Genomic DNA, 18,145 nt, shown 5'->3' on the forward strand with positions numbered 1-18,145 from the left:
CCCCATCCTCTTCCCCCTCATCTTTGTATTTGCTGCTCACAGGAAGATTTACTGCTCCATAGAGGAGGTTGGGAGATCTTCTCCTTGGGAGAGCCCACAGTGGCTCAGCATTTCTTTTGCTTCTGTGAGTAAATCTTCCTAATTCTGGGATTGAACATTAGAAAGCTTATTTTTTGCTACATACTGAAATGACTTTTCCAAAAATCATTAAGAAAAGTGCTAGCTGACTCTCCATTTGTCTATTCTTTTGGATTACTGAAACTCGTGTTGTTCTTAACTTGAACAATTATAATGGAAGCCCCTAGAAAACAAATTAGTGGTGCTTGGAATTTACCTTATGAAAATGTATCCAACAGGTCCTTGTCTTCCTGAGAAAATCCAAGGAAGTTAAATAAATGCTCTGAGTTTCTGCAGATGATGGTTCTTTACACCTGGAGGAAGATAACACAAACATTTTTAAATCATACTATACAAATGAGAACAAATTTAGGCTTAGATATTTCTGCCTGCTACACTCCCCAGTAGAATTTTGTAACTTGAATAATGGAATATTTATATTTCATGTGCATATGCATGTGTGTGTATGTGTTTGTATGTTAATAACAAGTATAGAGATAAGTTAGACAGAAGCTATATATATTTATCCATAAACATTTAATACATATTTATATTTGTATTTCTTTAGCTTATCTATTTTTAGATTTGTTAGTCTTTCATTTTTTTTGTCAATGTTCATTGCAGTTGGTTATTGAAATGTATGATATGAATTTTATTGGGAAATATTTCATCCATAAATAGCTTCATATATATGTATGTTTGAGAAAATTCTTGCTTTTACCTCAACCAATTGGCCATGAGCTCCAAACAGCGGAGATAATTATCAGTTTATTTCAACTATAATAGCTAGACTTAAAAAAAAAAAAACTAGAAAATATGCAGTGTAATTATAGATTCTCAGATTGATAAAGCTACAGATAATATAGGCAAATATAGGCATTATATTTGGAATTAGAACTCAATTAAATTCATAAACCTACCACAATTTGCTAGGCAATTTTTGGCAAGTATCCAAATCTTGCTGAGTCTTAATCCTTTCTACATGTAAAATGAAGGACTTTGTACCATGTTTTCACTAGGGCCCTTCCTTCACTCAAGTTTTATGCTAATTTTCCTTCTAAGAGCAGGGTTCAATGAGGATAAAATGATCAAGAACAATTTGTGGAAACAAAGCCCACATATTTAGATCAAAAGTGAATTTTTATAAACTTATATGAACTCAGTTACTAGCTTTTCTCTCTGTTGAGCGATTAGTTACTTGTATATAAATGATAGTAAAGTGATTAGAATCAATTAGTTTGAGGATAACCTATTGATTGGAAAAATCGATGATCCACCTGATGGGACATAGTAACATTTGACATTTAAGAAAATAAATTAATCCTTTAGGGTATGATAACTAGTGGTTCACCTGTCTAACCTTCAGCAATCCTGCTGTTGAAGGGAAGAAGTTGGAATTCTGGAGGTACAGGAAAGACCACAGGCAACTTGCAAAATACCTTATAGAATTTAGCATGATATAATGATTGTTTTTTTCCTCACATTATCTTCCAAGGCAAAACACATTTCTGGAAAAAAAATATTTGTGTCTAGTTGATGTTTCATGTGTCACTGTCTCATAAAATCAACAGTTTCTGAAATTGAGAACTAAGTGATAGTTGAAACCATTAACTAATCTCAGGGATGATGATTTAAAAACTGACACATCAGATTTGTTTGTTGATGTCATTTGAGTAAAGAAGACTAATTTAAATCTGTATTATACTTCTGACTCTGGGCTAAACTCTCTATAATTTTTTTTAAAAAAAACTAAGCCTCATAACTACTCAATGAAAATTTTAAAATATGTTTCCCATTTTGTAGATGAAGAAATTGAGGCATGAACTTTTTAAGTCAGTTACCCAGAAAGCGGCAGAGTTGACAGGTATGTGGATTTCAGAGCCCATCCTCCTTACTACATACTATTTTCTGCATTCTGGCTAGACACAGCTTGATGGCTACACATGGATCAGTGTGTCTTCAATTTCAGGTGGTTCTTTTAGACCTATGTTACTTGTGCCTTTGAATATATCATTCAATATTCAGTTTTTAACATATTTGATAGTCTTGTATCATTGCTCTCAAGGCTCTGATTTTTATACTTCATTTCCATTTTAGGGTCAACAAATGATGTTTCTTCCATGTTTCATTCTGCTTTTCCTACCTGTAATTTAGCTTATTGCAAAGGTGTTGACAGCAGGATGTCCACTTTGCCTGTAATATGATTCAGAGAACTGAGCTAGCTAGTAGGGCTACCTGCTGGGGCACAGGCCTCAGATATGAAGAAGCATGTAATGGGTGGCTGCTCAGAGAAGAACTGTGCGGAGTATTTGCTGACCAGAACAGAGTGAATATTATCATTGTACAAATTCAGAAAATGTGGCTTGGACAACGCCTCACTTATCAGCTAACACAAACTCTACAATGTGCAAGTAAAGGAGTCAGATACAAGATGTTGACAATCTAAGAACTCAGTTTCCGAATCACCCACCCATTCTGCTTCTCGGTAGTAGCATTTGGTCCTCACCTGTATGTTTATACGCATCTCTTAATCATGAAATTCCTGACTCCAGGTGTTCTTGTGTCAAACAATATGCCCTGTTTAATACCCCAGACATCATTTTGGCTACCCAAAAGATCTCAAAATCAGAATAACCCAGGCCAGCATCACTACCTGGATGTGGAACTTTTGTAAACTGGCTTAATATCTCCATTGATCAATATCCTTATTTATAACATAGGACAATGAGAGCTCTTCCCTCTGCATGTTACTTTGGAGATTAAATTACAAAGTCTTATAATGAATTTTGCATCAATGTCTGACCCAGAGTAAACATACAAAAATGTCCAGGTATTGCTATCATCATCACGATTTCTTTCATGTGGACTTAAGTAGTGGAATATTCTTTGTAAATTTAATAAAAATTTTAGAATAAGACACAAAATTTATAAACTAGTTTATAAATAAAATATAGACATAATTATTATATTTAAAAATATAAATATAAAAAAAAAATTATGGCTAAACTACTAACAAAAGGAACTCAGTAAACTAGCATTGTCATAGTGACTTTACTTTTCTCATAGCAAAATGGAAAAGACACTAATCTCTCTACACATGTGAAATTAAATGTTCAATACCCTGAAAGAATAGATTAAAAAATTGATCTTTTGGCTCAGACTGTCCAAGGTAATTGCACTCTTCTCATACCTAGACATTTTAACTGAAACAAGTGATTTTGCATGACAAAAAAAGAAAATAAAAAGGAAAGCCTCACTTTTTTTCTTAGTTGTAACAACTTGCAAAAGGATGTCCATTTTGGATTCTGCTTTTAGAGAATTTGGTTACTCAATATTCATATAAAAATAGTTCCAAATCAATATGACATGTTTTAAATTTACATTAACATTTAAATTAATGAGAAGCTCAGTGTGAATTATGGAAGTTTAGTTGTTTAGGATGCTGTGTATTCTTGCCAAATTGGAAGAGAGTCTATTGACTCACCTACTTAGTCTCATAAACAGTCGGCAGACTTGATGTATTTTCAGTTCCAAAGGATTTTTCAGGCTGATGAAAGGCACCATATTGACCTCACCAGGGAATGAAGCTGGGCCTGTCCACTAAACATGCAAATACTTTCAGCAGCTGCGCACACGCATCCTGTTCTCCCTGCAAGGGTAGACTGCCATAGAACTTTGTCTGTTCTGCGAATGCTTTCGGATCAGAACTTACTTCTTTTCTTTACCATGAGTTTTACTCATCAAACATTCGTAGAGCCCCTACCCTATGCAGAGAACTGTGCTAAAGCAACACAGATCCTACTTCAAGGAACTCATTTTCTATTGTATGATTGTACTTATGTACATAAGCAGGCATAGAGTAATGAGACATGGTTGGTAATGAAAGAATCTTCACATGGAGTGTTCTCTGAATAATGTTGGAGGAAAATAAAAAAGCAAATTTCTGAAGACTTGAGACTTAAAAGACAAGTAAGCATTAGTCAAATAAGGAAGAGCAGAAAATCTCACCTTGAGGAAAGACTCTGTAAGATTGCTTGATACCTTCACCACAATGAATGAGAAATTCATAATTTATAGTGCTAGAAATAGCAAGGGTGTGTGCATCCTGTGTGTATGCATGTGTGTATGTGTACATAGATGAACAATACATGATGAGGATATAACAAATTGACATGCCTGATTACTCAGGAAAGAAATTATGAACAATCCAAACTAGCAAGCTAAGGACTTTGGACATTGTCCTTAAAATTATGCAGTTGCAGAGGTTCTGATGGGTTTTAATAGACTTGATTTAAGAGGTAAAGCCCATGCAAATAGTGCAGCGAATTAAAGAATGGCAAGCAGGGCTCACTCTATATGTGCTTGAATTACTATGATACTAGATGCAAAACACACATAGTGAAGAAAGTTAAGAAACTTAGAAATTTTCAGTTTTCTTTTTTGTCTTCTTGATGGTGGAGAAAAAAGGGTCATAAAAGTCTAGAATTACCAATGCTGTGTCAGAGTTCTCTCACCCCCACTCATTTTTCCAAAAGGTGTAAAATAAGCACCAAATCTGTGCAAGAACAGAATTAGACCCTGTGATAAAGTGTTGAATAAGACAAGAAAGTCTCGTGAAGTGTGAGAAACAGTTAAGTAAAAATATTTGTAGCTTATAGTAAGAATTATCAATAAGTAAACAGGGCAGTGCAATACTAATTCAGATGGGATCCAACTGGGTCACTTAACTGTGAAGAGCTTTGGACTGGGACTATCGATTCACATCTCAACCATCACGCCTTATTTTGTCGTGTTGACAAGATCGTATGCCTATATTTTGTAATCCGTAAAATGAAGATAAATATTTCACTTTGTAGACATGTTTTGATGATGAAACTAATTAATTTATGTAGAGCAATAAGCCCGCCATTGCACACATTTTATGCTCATAAGCATTGTGGTCATGGTTACCATTATTAATCAACTCCTTTCCTACTCCATGGATAGTTTGGGATGCCCCAAAGGAGGCCTCTTTGAAAGGGTGAAATTTGAGCTTAGGCCTGAAAAATGAAAAAAATCTAGACACGTGAAGAGCTTTAGTCACAGCCAGACTTGGTGCAAATAAAATGTTTTCAATTTAGTTGAAACTACTTCAGTGTAATAGATATTGTATAAATTCCAGCTTAAGCTTTGACATCAGGAAAAGGGGCCATTTGTCTCAATTTGAAGATTATATGAAGCACTTATTAAATCACCTGCTGGGATTATGTAAGAAAAATCACATTCCAGAAATAGTAACCAAATTTTTTTGTCTCATCTTTGACCAATACCAGTCAGCTAATGACCATAGTTAATGTCAGAAACTTTTATTTTTAATCAAATAAATGTGGTACTAATTGCACTTTGAAAAATTGAAGTAAGCCTTCTTTTCAAAAATTAATAGTATTTAACATCTGTGTGTTGACTTGCACATCTTTGAGACATTCTGCACACTTACAATGATACAATTTAGGGGACTAGTAAGGTCAGAAGTGTGTATTACTAAGTTTTGCATGATACCTGAGGCCTTGACTCGTTCTATGTCCTGCCATAGGTGGGAAGGACATATAATGATCTAAATGAATCCTGCCTCTGGAGTGCTTGCTGGGTACTGAAAGATAGCATTCCAAGAACCAAAAAGAACAAAAAGTGGAACTTTGTTGCACTTTCAGAACACATTGCAGAATTTTTTTTTTAATTCAGTATTGTAAGAATGTCTGTCTAATAAATGTCTCTGTGTTTGGCAAAATGAGGTCAGTGGTATTCCTGTACTATAAAATGGTGCTCAAATAAAGCTATCCCTCACCTAGGCCAGTCTTCTTTGGAAATTATTCACAATATCCTTCAGTAGATGAATAGATTTAAAAAATGTAGCATTTATACACAATGGAATATTACTCAGCAATAAAATAGAATAAAATCATGGCATTTGCAGGTAAATGGATGGAGTTGGACAAGATAATGCTAAGTGAAATTAGCCGATCCCCAAAAAACCATATGCCGAATGTTTTCTTTGATAAAAGGAAGCTGATTCATAGTGGGATAGGAAGGGGGAGCAGAGGAGGAATAATTGAACTCTAGATAGGGCAGAGGGATGGGAGGGGAAAGGAGGGGGCATGGGGTTAGAAAAGATGGTGGAATGTAATGGACATCATTATCCAAAATACATGTATGAAGACACGAATTGATGTGAGTATACTTCGTATACAACCAGAGATATATGAAAAATTGTGCTGTATATGTGTAATATAAATTGTAATGCATTCCACTGTCATATATAAATCATAAAAAATTAATAAAAATACAAAACCAAACAAACAAAACAAAACAGAAGTCCATTATCCTACATGTTGTGCAAGACCAAAAAGCAGCTTCTACAACTTTACAATGTTTTGCATATCCAAGGAGCAGCAGGAAACCATTACATTTGGAGTGTGGGAAGGAAGATACTGCTAGAAATTGAAACTAGAGATGTAGACAAGAAACAAATAATGAGGGGCCTTGCGGCTCCAGGATGATATTGCTGAATTTCATTGTCTTCATTATAGGAATCCTCCAAGATGCATGCAAAGACTGTCACTGAGTTGTTCTGAAATTTCTAAAGATGATAATAACCAATGTTTAGAAAATAGATGATAATAGTAATATTAAGGGCAGAGAGGGAAGTTTAGGAACATTGCAGAAGTTCAGGCACCAGTGAGAAAGATTCATACCATCCTGATAGAAATTGACCCTGAGAAACTTAGCTGGATTTTGAGATATATTTTGGAAGAAATCCAAATAGGATTTATTGTGGATTAGAAGTGAAAAATATATCAAGAAAAAAACTCATAGTTAAGAGCAACTTCTGGGAAATCTTAATGCTGAGCGTGGTGAGTAGAAGAGATGTGATTGAGGGCTGATGTTCTCTGTTGTTGCTAAGGGACATCTTTAGAAATGACAGGAAGAAACGAAACATGAACCTTCTGTTGACTTCCATAGGGCCATCCAGAAAGCTGCTGATTTCAACAGGGCTTTTAGCAGAAACTACCTACAGATGCACACGTACCCTTTAGATCATGTGAGATGCCCTCCTCAAATAGGGGGGTCACTTTTCATGAAGAAATAAGCAGATCCAAATGAGAAGTTTCAGATTTATTTTGAAAATATTGAAACCTTGCTGTTCCTTTCAAGAAAATGAAAGACCAAGAAGAGTCTTTTGTGTTAATATGCAACAAAAGCTATGAAGATTCACCATAATCATAGGCTCTTTGTGGTCACTGATTTAGTCAGTCCATCTGTCAGTCTGTCACATATTCAATAAACATTTACTATGAATTAGCCATGCACTGGTGCAGGTCTTAGAGATGACTCTCTTTAAGTCATCTTCTGCTTATACATTTTGCAGATGTTTAATATACTTAGCAAAAACAAATATCTGAAGAGCAACAAGAAAACAAACTGACTTCACTCCAATCTGCATCAGCTCTGTGTTTTTGACAAAAATAAAGATAAAGCAAATAATCACTTCCATTATTTTTCCATTTAACTATGAAAGCTTCACAACTTTTAGGAAAAAAAAAATTAAACTTTTCATTTCGTTCTTTTTTTCTGAATTTCAATTGTGGATGTGTACAATAATCCTTTTTCTTATTTTTGTAAAAAGAATGGGGTCAATCATTATGTAAAAATGATGTCATGGTCTTTACACATGTTAATGAGTATGTAGCACTGAAGCTGACTTGGTTTATAGACAGATACTTCTCAAGATGAACTTTTTTTTACATACTTTTTCAAAGAATTTAGTTTGTACAGGATGAACTAAAATGAGAACATTTACATCCAAACGTGATATTTTACATTTCCATGGCCTGTACAGCTTTGAAAAGAGACAGCTCAACATTCTGTGCACAGTATTTTTATCTAAAGTGAAGTTAATTTCTTATGTAGTCACTATTTTCTTATTTAACATGGGAATGAGAAGCCTGGTGTCCAGGATATCTTCAAGGCTCTTTGGTTTTTTAAATAAAAATAAACAGAGTATATCACTACTGTTATCAAATCAAACATTTAAGCATCAAGAGATGAATTGTCCAGGAGAATATATTTATATAATTATGAGCTAAATAATATTGTATGATAAATACACACAATAATTTTCTCATATTTGAGAAGTTGAGAGTGTATGTCAGCCCATGAATTTTTATGTTGTGTTGTATTTTTGTAAGGCAGACAAGAGTAGTCAATCATTGGAAAAGCTACTGTTGGATCAATATTTCTTGAGAATTTACAACCAGGATAAAAAATTAGTAATTCCAGGGGTACCTGGAGGTTATCACTTTGTGGTTTTTTTTCCCTACTGGATAGTAATAAACTTGAGGATTATTTTGGCCATAACTTAAAACTAAGAGCAAAATTATATCAGATTAAACACAGAACATTTTATGAATTATTTGTTTTAGTGTGCTCAGAAGATTAGTGATTTCAATTTAGACAACTCATGAATGTGGAAAAGGTAACCAGATAACAGGAGAAGTCAGGGGAGGGAGGTTCCCCAAACTTTCTGCACTAAATATGGCTTCTTTATATATAGGTATATTAATACATCTTAATATTTTTAAATAACTTTAAAACTTAAATATTTTAATAACTTTAAAAAGATATGGTGTCACTCTCCCATCTCAACAGGAACAAATGCTGTCATAAATATAAGTCTCTTTGTCTGGAGTGGGTGTGGGAATGAGGCTTCTATTTTGAGCCGGAAAGTAAGCTCAGTGAGAAATGAGAGTGACAAAATGCTACTCTGCACGTGGGGCTGATTCTGTACCCCATACGCCCTCATTACGCATTCTGCTAATAGCACATGGAAGTGAAAATAACTGTTAGTTCTGTAGAGAGTGGGCACAACATTAAGATTTAATTAAACCTTGTTTCACTTGGGCAAACTAGTCATGCAGTGATGTGACAGGAGAACAGCTCCCCAACACTTCCATGACTGGAAGTAGAGGGACTTGAAACTGAGATGCCTGCAAACAGGGTAAAAGTAAGCCAGGTGAGCAGAGCAACAGGGCAGGGCCATGAGCAGAAGCTGTGCCACGTGAGCTGGGCTGGAAGGATCTGAGGGTGTGATTCTGCAGAAAGCAGGCAGACTTGGTAAGCAATGGGCAGAAAGGAGTCAGGATTTCTAGGTTATTCTGGAAAGGTTTGATTAAGATTCTTTTGTGTGCCTTAAGGTATAGAACAAGAACCAAAGAGTAATGAGGGAAGATGCAATTAAAGTTCTATGTTTTTAAAAGAAAAAAATAAAAAGAAAGTTTCCAGTCCCCAAGACTAGCCATGGGTAGAATGGACTGCCCTAGAAGATAGTTTATTATCACTTAAGGTTTCCACACGTTCTTGGTAGTTACTTTCTAGCTCAGTAAAATCATTCTCAGAATCCAATGTGTCTGCTGGTTCAATCAAATTTAATAAAGGAGCAGTTGCATTTGCATTATGAGTATATATGAATTGCTTATGTTGCTTATGTGGTAGAGTGTGAGATGGTATGAGGGACAATGTTACCTATCAACTACTTTAAAGGATTCCCAGATAGTTGGTAAAACATACCTCAAAATGTGTTTCTGAGGGTATTTCTGGAAGAGATTGGAATTTGAGTCATCAGACTAAGTAAAATAATCCTGTGCCAATGTGAGCAGGCATCTTCCAATCCCTTGCAGAAAAGGGGAAAGGAGAGGTACATCCATCTCTATGTCTGTATTTGTGTCTGTCTCTGTCTCTCTGTCTCTCTGTCTCTCTCTCTCTCTCTCTCTCTCTCTCTCTCTCTCTCCTCGAACTGGGATATCTCTCTTCTTCTAGTTTCAGATATCAGAGCTCCAGGCTCTTGAACCTTCAGATTGTGGGACGTAAAATACTGCTCCCTGTTCCCACTTCATTATTCTTAAGACTTGGACTGAATAATATCACAAGCTTCCCTGGTTCTCCAGCTTACAAATAGCATATTTAAAACTTTGTGCCTTCCAGAATCATATACATCCATTTCCATAATAAATCATATATGTGTATATCCACATGTGCCTACACATTCTGGAAAAAAAAAAAAAACTGACTAATACCACTGGGATTATCAGCATTAGCCCAAATGTCATAATGTCTAAAGTAGCATGGGAGAGGTAGCTTCTGTTAAAAACAAACAAACAACTCTTCTCCATATTATGCAGTTTCTTTAAAAAAAAAAAAAACTGAATATACTTTAGTAGTGTGTTATTTTCCTAAGGCTGTTTGTAAACAGAGTGGCTTCAAACAACAGAAATTAATTCTCCAAAAAAGGAGGAGAAAATAAAAGAAAAAAAAAATAAATGTATTCTCTGGAGATCAGAAATCACAAATCATGATGCAGCCAGACCACAAGTCCTCCGAAGTTTCTATGAAAACATCCTCCCCTGTCTCTCCCAGCTTTTAGTGGCTCCTGGTGTTCCTTGACTAGTGGCAGCCTGAGTCAACTCTCTGCTTCCACATCCATGTGCTTTTCTGCTCTCTGGAATTTCTGGAATTTCTCTATCCTTATAAAGGTTCAAATCATTGGATTTAGTGATCCACCAAAATACTAATCTCATTTTCTGCAGATCACATTTGGGAAGACCTCATTTCCAAATGCTAATCATTTGTTATCTACAGTCCCATGTGGTAAAGGCCTGGTCCAAAGCATGACACTTTTGGGAGGTGGTGCAACTTTTAGGAGGTGGGACCCAGTGGCAAGTCTTCAGGTCCCAGGGAGCAAAAGTATTGTGTGATACCAGACCTTCTGTTTCTCATATTTGCTCCTTGACCATGAGGTGAGAGTCTTTTTCTCTGCCATGTGTTCCTGCCAGGATAAGCTGCCTCTCCACAGACCTCAAGTGAAGGGACCAACTGATCATGGACCAAAACCTCCAAAATTACAAGCCAAATAAACATTTTATCCTTATTAGTTGATTATCACAGATACTTGCTATACTGATGGAAAACACACCAAATAAGGTCACATTCACCTCTACTAGAGGTTAGAACTTCAATATGTGTTTTTGGGAAAAGCAGCTCAACTCTCAACAAGGAGTTTTGCTTAATTGCATCACTAACATTTAAATGTGTTCTCTTATATTTCTTTTTAAAGATTCTTCCTTCCCTGAAACTTCATTCTTGACATCTTGTCTATCTCATTTTCTAACAAAAGTAAGGCACATCAAGTTCCCTGAACACATTATCTCCCATCATGATTGTTCATAGATAGAAGTGTTCTCTGCTGTCCACCTAACCACTCTCTAGTCTTTCATAGATTGTGTTTTCATGGCTGCTGTTGTATATCTAATATGAAATATTTAGCCTCCCTCATCCTCTGTTCTCATTATATATAGTACGTATATCTCCACTAAATAAATTATCAAACCATGTCCTGAGCATGGATTTCTATTTCTCTCTGTGTATGAAACTTTTATTTAAAAGCAGAAATGATGTTTATCACACAAATATTTATAAATTCTAATATTTATTATTTATCATTGATCATGAATCTATAGATTAAAGGATGACCAAATGAATACATGATCTGATGACCCATGCTAATGTTCATATGAATCAAAATATGCAGCGAGTGCCGAATATTAAAATGAAAATATTTGGTCACCAAAAAAATCCCACCTTTAAAGCAATTTTTGGTAGGCTTCTCCTATGGGTATAATAAATCATAAGGCAATCCTTGCTCCATCGGCTCACTTATTTCTAGTAGGCAAATGTAATTTTTATGGATCATCCTCATTATAAATACATTAATATTATTTAATTATATATACATATGTGAATGTAAGTAATACATTAATATTATTTAATTATGTATACATATGTGAATGTAAGTAAGCATAATTAAAAAATAAACCAAGAAAAGATAACTTTCTTAGATGATATAATTACTTGAGTCCATGGCTCAAGATGTAAAAACCTAACCTGGTATTTATCCTTGCTGTGTTTCACTACGTACGAAGAGGAAACCACCAGGGATCCTGTTCCCTTCGATATTGAGGGGCACCTATCAAGCATTTAAAGGTCTTTGGTAAGACTATCACACAATTTCTAAATATTAAGGCTGTGGCCATTGGGAACATTTTCTTATTACCAAGGATGCAGTTAAAACATTTTAGTGAAACTTTTAATAATGGTTTCAGAAGACAACAACAAGAAAAGCATACCACTGGGCACCATTATGCATAAGGACAGTAGGTTAGAGTTTAGGAAAATAAGTCGAGGACATAATAAAACGTCGTAAAAGCAGTTTATATTGCAGCAATACACCACCAAGTGTGAGTAGGGGAGGAAGGTAATTAACATTTGATTTGGCCATCTACAGTCTATCTCATTAGGGGTGTTAACTTATAACTGTTTTGTGGTTACTTGCAAGAATTCAGTGATTATGAGTACATTAATGAACAGAGGATTAAGTAGAATACTGAAGTCACCAAATAAACATATATATGTGTGCATATATTTTTACATATGCATATACATGTATTTATAAGCAAATCATCCAATAAGTAAAGAGGGAGGTATGATAAAAGACTAATGTAATTGTAAAACTCTGTCTTAAACTTTTACTGTATTTTTTTTATTCTTTTCTCTCCCACCCTCCCTTTCTTCCTTCCTTCCTTCCTTCCTTCCTTCCTTCCATTACTCTAATTTCACTTAACAACATAGTCTTCATTAATAATGGCTCCTTAGAATTGCTAGCAAAAAATATTTTTTCCTCTCCAGTTTTGAAAGAATTGAATATGTTTTCAGACATGAAACATTCAAAAGGCTTAATATTGATGACAGATAGTTCAGAGGTCCACAGTTAATCTACATCCCGAACTCCTAGCATAATTGTGAGAGAACAAAACAAGAACAATAGCTCAAAACATGGAGGAGTAGCTCAGTGATAGAGGGCTGGAGGAGTAATTCAGTGGTAGAGCACCTGCCTAGCATGCACAAGACCCTAGTTTGATCCCCAATATTTCAAAAACCCAAACATACAGGATTGCAGTGATTTGGCCACTGGTAATCAACTGGTGTCACTGAAATAATTTAATTAGTCATTATCAATATTCACTGGGAGTTAGTTTCAGTATCTGGTTGCTCCAAAGATCCCATGTATTCAGAACTTAAAACAACTAGGGAACTACCAATATTTCAGTCATAAAATATGCTTGATATTACATTTAAAATATATAAACAAAAAACTCAGGGCCTACCTAAATCAAAAAGTTGTACACATTTTTTGGTTTCATCATTGTCTTGTTTCCTGAGTTGTTTTTTCTTAGGAGAGAAACCATACCACATACACAGACATCAGGATGTGACCTGTGTCTATGCTAAAAGTTTAATTCACAGGTGTTTGTATTATATTGAGAAAGAGGTATGTTTCTATAGATGACATTTAAAGGCATATCCCCCAAATATATTTCTGAATTAGGATTTAGGCTTAACATTTCTCTTTCAGTTGATAAACCCTACATATAAGCCTTATTTTATTGGCATGTAAAACAGAAGATGAACTTTCTTATTAAAGGGCATTTTAAGCATCATACCAAATGGAAGAGCCAAAACAATAGAAAATTTTTAAAGAACCCCGACTTTTAATAAACATGAATGGACTCTACCTGTATTAATTTTCAATAGCATGAAAAATTAATATGTGGCCAGAATAGAGAAGCAGAAAGCCTTAGAACTGTTGGCTATGCCTAGTTCAGATGTCTACCAAGAGAAGAAAATTATATTTTATCATCCTTGTAAGATCACAGCCTTTTTTCTGATTGTATACCTGTCACATAGAAGTGAATTTTATGAGGGGCTGGGGTTATGGTTCAGTGGTAGAGAGCTCGCCTTGCATGCTCGAGGTCCTGGGTTCAATTCTCAGCACCACATATAAATAAAGTTATTGTGTTCAGCTACAAATACAACAATAAATATTTTTTTTTTAAAAAAAGAAGTGAATTTTATGAGGATTCCCATCCCAAAGAGAATAGACCCATCTAAACTCCTTCCTTATGTGGTTATTCTTTCTTTATTATTTTTCTTTTTTAGATATATATGACAGTAAGGTATATTTTTACATATTATGCAGTGTGGTTACTCTTTCAAAACATGTCAAGAGGGACTCTATGTGAAGCAGGTAAGAACTTGAGTTCTTGATCCAAGGACCCTGGATTCAAGTCGCTTTTCCTAGCTTCATGACCTCAGGAATGTTTTTAGTTTCTGTGATGCATGGATCTCATCTGTAAAATGTGGAAACTATTAGTGCCCTATTTAAGTCTTCTGTAATGTGGACACTAATAGTAGCTACCACATAGGGCCATTTTGTTGGGCATTCTATGTCAGTCACATAGACCAGTGGCTCCAGTGGCTGCACATATGAAGCATTAGATATGAGGTTTTTAATATGCATTTATATATGTATATACGTGTGTGTGTGTGTGTGTGTGTGTGTGTGTGTGTGTGTATGTGTGAGAGAGAATAATATACACCAGGAATTTTTGCAGGTCATGGGATACCAAAATAACATATTTTTTTTCCTACACCAATAAAATTTAACTTGAATGGTTAAACCTTTTTTTTCCTTTTCTTATCTTTTTAAAACTGTACTACAGATGGAAGAGCCCAGTAAGTGCTCCACTATTTTCTGCACTCTAGCCACTCCTTTTCCTTCTTGACAGATCTGAACTACACATCTCAGTCTTCCCTGCAATGATATGTGTCCATAGGACTGAGTCCATAGGACTGAGTTTTGGCGGAAGGATTATGAAAAGAAGTGAAGTGTGCTATTTTTAGCACTGTCCCATAAATATTTAGCATATACCCACTTTTCTCTCTTTCCTGCTTATTAGCCATAAGAACACAGTAGGATAAACTTGAAACCCACCCTCTAAAGGGGCCAATATTTCTTCCTATATGTATCGTGCAGAACTCCAAACTCAAATCCCTACTGCCATTGACATTCAGAATTTATTTACATAAGAAAACACTCTTCTACTGTAGTATGCTGCTAACATTTCAAGGTTTATCTCTTAAAGCATTTGGTATTACTTCCACTAATATGGAGAGAGTAAGTAAATAAATGTGCAAGTTAGTATCTGCTAGGGCTGAGTGTTCTGTGGAAAAGCGAAGTCTGATAGAGGAGCAGAAAGTGGAGGAGAGTGGTTAGGGAAGTCCTCCAGAAAAAAAGAGAGCGAGACTTCTGTACAGGTATTGAAAGAACATTATAGGTAGAGAGAACGAAGAGCAAAGACACTGATGTGGGAGTATGCTTACAATTTTTAAAACACCACGGGATAACCACTATAAACTGGAGCAGTAAGAGTGAGTTCAGAGGTAATCAGAGGGCAGATCAGAAACATTTCACAAGCCGTCGTAAGGACTTTGGATATTGTTAAAAGGTTTTCAGGAAAGACATGATAAAATGTAATTTACATTTTTTAAACAAATACTGTAACTCCTGTGTAGAGGATGGTTAGGGGGGAATGGAGGTTGACAAGTCATTTATAAAGCTATTATAGTAGCTTTGAATACAACAAAATGGCAGCCAAAGTTTTCTTATGTCAATGTTTTTGCTCCCTTGGTCTTTTGGTTCATTTACCATATAACAAAGCTTATCAGTCATTCACCATCATCTTTACTTCTTTCCCAGATGCACTTGAACACTGGTCTGACACGTGTTCCTAAATTCAGCCAAACTTAAATATCCACCTCTAGTTCCACATCTCTTACCCTTGTAAAGTTAGACAACATACTGTTGCATAATTCATCAAACTGTGGAGATCTTTGCTTACATTTTCTACTCTTAAATCCTGTCACATGTATTTTTAATTTCTAAAACTGATACTTTTTTTTAGTTGTTAATAGACCCTTATTTTATTTAATTATTTATATGTGGTGCTGAGAATTGAACCCAGTGCCTCACCCATGCTAGGCAAGCACTTTACCACTGAGCCACAACCCCAGCCCCCCTGAAATGGATACTTTCAAAACAGTTTCTTAAAACTCCTTTTGATATGGAGCTAGAATGATTTAATATTGACCATATTTTTCCATTTGAAGGTGTGGCTATTTGGAAACTTAGCTCAACTTTTTTTTATCATGATGACCAAATTCTGACCTCCAAAGAACATGTCTTTAAGGAAGTCTACAAGTTTGACATGAAACGGGGTCTGTAATCAAATATATTTTGGAATTATTGAATGAAATAACAGGGTTATTGAACTATTTTGAGAATTCTGACTCTCCTTGAGGTGGGATAATATGGGAGTAATCAGATTTGATTGATAAGTGAAGTCTCCTCTCCCCCTTTTTCTTCTTGACAGAATATTTCAAGATACTAAAGTTCAGCTGAAAGCATGCTCCTGACTTCCAGAGGACAGTTCTAAATATATTTTAATTGGATATAACCCAGAGCAACAACTTATATGATCAAAAGTGGTAATTCAATCTTGAAATGGGTATGAAAATTCCCTATCAGTTTGTAGACCCACTATAATTTTATATCTCAGAAAACTTTCTTTAGTAATATTCTCATGGAAAAAAAAAAAAAAAACTGAGAACGTGATTTTTTAAAAGAAGACAGTAGGTTAACTGAAAAGTAAAATTGTTCCAGAGGTCTTCATAGAATACACAAGAGTTGAATCTAGTCTCTAATCTCTTCATTGGAAATAAAATTTGGAAGAGCAAGATAGGAAATTTGATATTTTTTGTCAGTACAAAGAAAGAGCTTCCTGTAGTTACAGATTTACAATGTGGCAAAGATGACTCACCCTGTCACCTGGGGCCTCCAGGTAGCCACAGATGATTGTCATGCACTGGGTTTACATGTTCACTCTTTTCCTATTCCTGTCTCAAGATGAGTAACCAGGTACAGAGGACCAGAGGGTGTTTTCACAACTTTTCCTCCTTTTTAAAGCAGACTTCACAGCCCAAGTGTGACAGGTAGTGTTTTGAAACACTGGAGTCCTCCCAGGAACACATTATCTAACTCTGTAGGAGCTAGAGACCTTAGATTGGTTCAGGAGTGATAGATACCACTTTGCCATCGGCAATCTTTGTACCCAGAAAAGAAGGTTGCAGTCAGGTGTGCTGTGTTTTCTTTGGACAGTCAGTAGTAGTTATCTCAAAACACACAGTGCTTTATCTTTTCACATCACAATGAAAATGGCACGGATTATAAAATATGAAACACCTCAAATTCCACATTTGTTAGTTAGAAAAGGTACCTTTTGTATGTAGGACTGTTATTCTATCTTTTAAATGGGCAAAATGGTGGTGATGATGATGATGATAAATTCACTTCATGAGGCTTTTGTGCAAATTAATGTGACTTAAAATTAATTTAAATAATAGTCTAGAAGTCAAACTACCTTCACCACATTGTTCTCTTCCCTACCCCAATGCTTTGGGCAGTAACTTGCATAGAATAGGCATCAGTTTATTTTAAACTATAGTGATTGAATGTAGGATAATGAAGCAATTTAGTCATGGGTTCCAATGAAAATAAAGTCATCAATGGTAAGACATGTTTCCAGCAGAACGTTTTTATTATCTTAAAATATTGCTTGAAATATTAGACATGTTTTAACTGAATAGCAAGTTTGTTACACCTTACTGATAGTAATAATGTTAAGCTCTTCTCTGCCTTATTTTGTGAACTTTCATCACAGGGGAAGGATAGATGCATGTTTTTAGACAGAATTATAAAATGTGAAGGTGATTTCAATGGTTTAAGTTGAAAAGACACTGACATTTACTTGGAAATTTGACATATGTGGTTTCCAGAGAATAAAAATCTGAGGATTGCCTGGCTTTATGGCTTTTATCACTCTTCACTGTAGTGTTTTTAGATGAAAAACTAGAAAAGATAACTGATAAACAATTTTATTAAAGTTTTTTGTTTACTGTTCTAGCTTGCAAATTACTGCACTTCAATTTTCCTTAGTATCTATTCTAAACCACTTCCCATCCTGCCCAAGCTCATGTTTTATTT

General features: G+C 35.2%; 1 protein-coding gene across 10 annotated transcripts in view; it reads right to left on the bottom strand.

Moving 5' to 3' along the window:
* The window catches only part of Lrrc4c (leucine rich repeat containing 4C), a 1,168,074-nt gene that overhangs the window by 196,585 nt on the left and 953,344 nt on the right, over positions 1 to 18,145 (bottom strand). For all 10 annotated transcript variants that reach the window (XM_058583394.1, XM_058583385.1, XM_058583392.1 and 7 more), the window contains one exon: positions 335 to 431. The gene's annotated coding sequence lies outside the window, so the exon portion shown is untranslated. The remainder of the gene's footprint in view (positions 1 to 334; positions 432 to 18,145) is intronic.

The sequence above is a fragment of the Marmota monax genome, unplaced genomic scaffold, assembly GCF_021218885.2.
Source record: "Marmota monax isolate L192 unplaced genomic scaffold, Marmota_monax_Labrador192_F-V1.1 WCK01_AAM20220418_F8-fsc00047, whole genome shotgun sequence".
NCBI lineage: Eukaryota > Metazoa > Chordata > Mammalia > Rodentia > Sciuridae > Marmota > Marmota monax.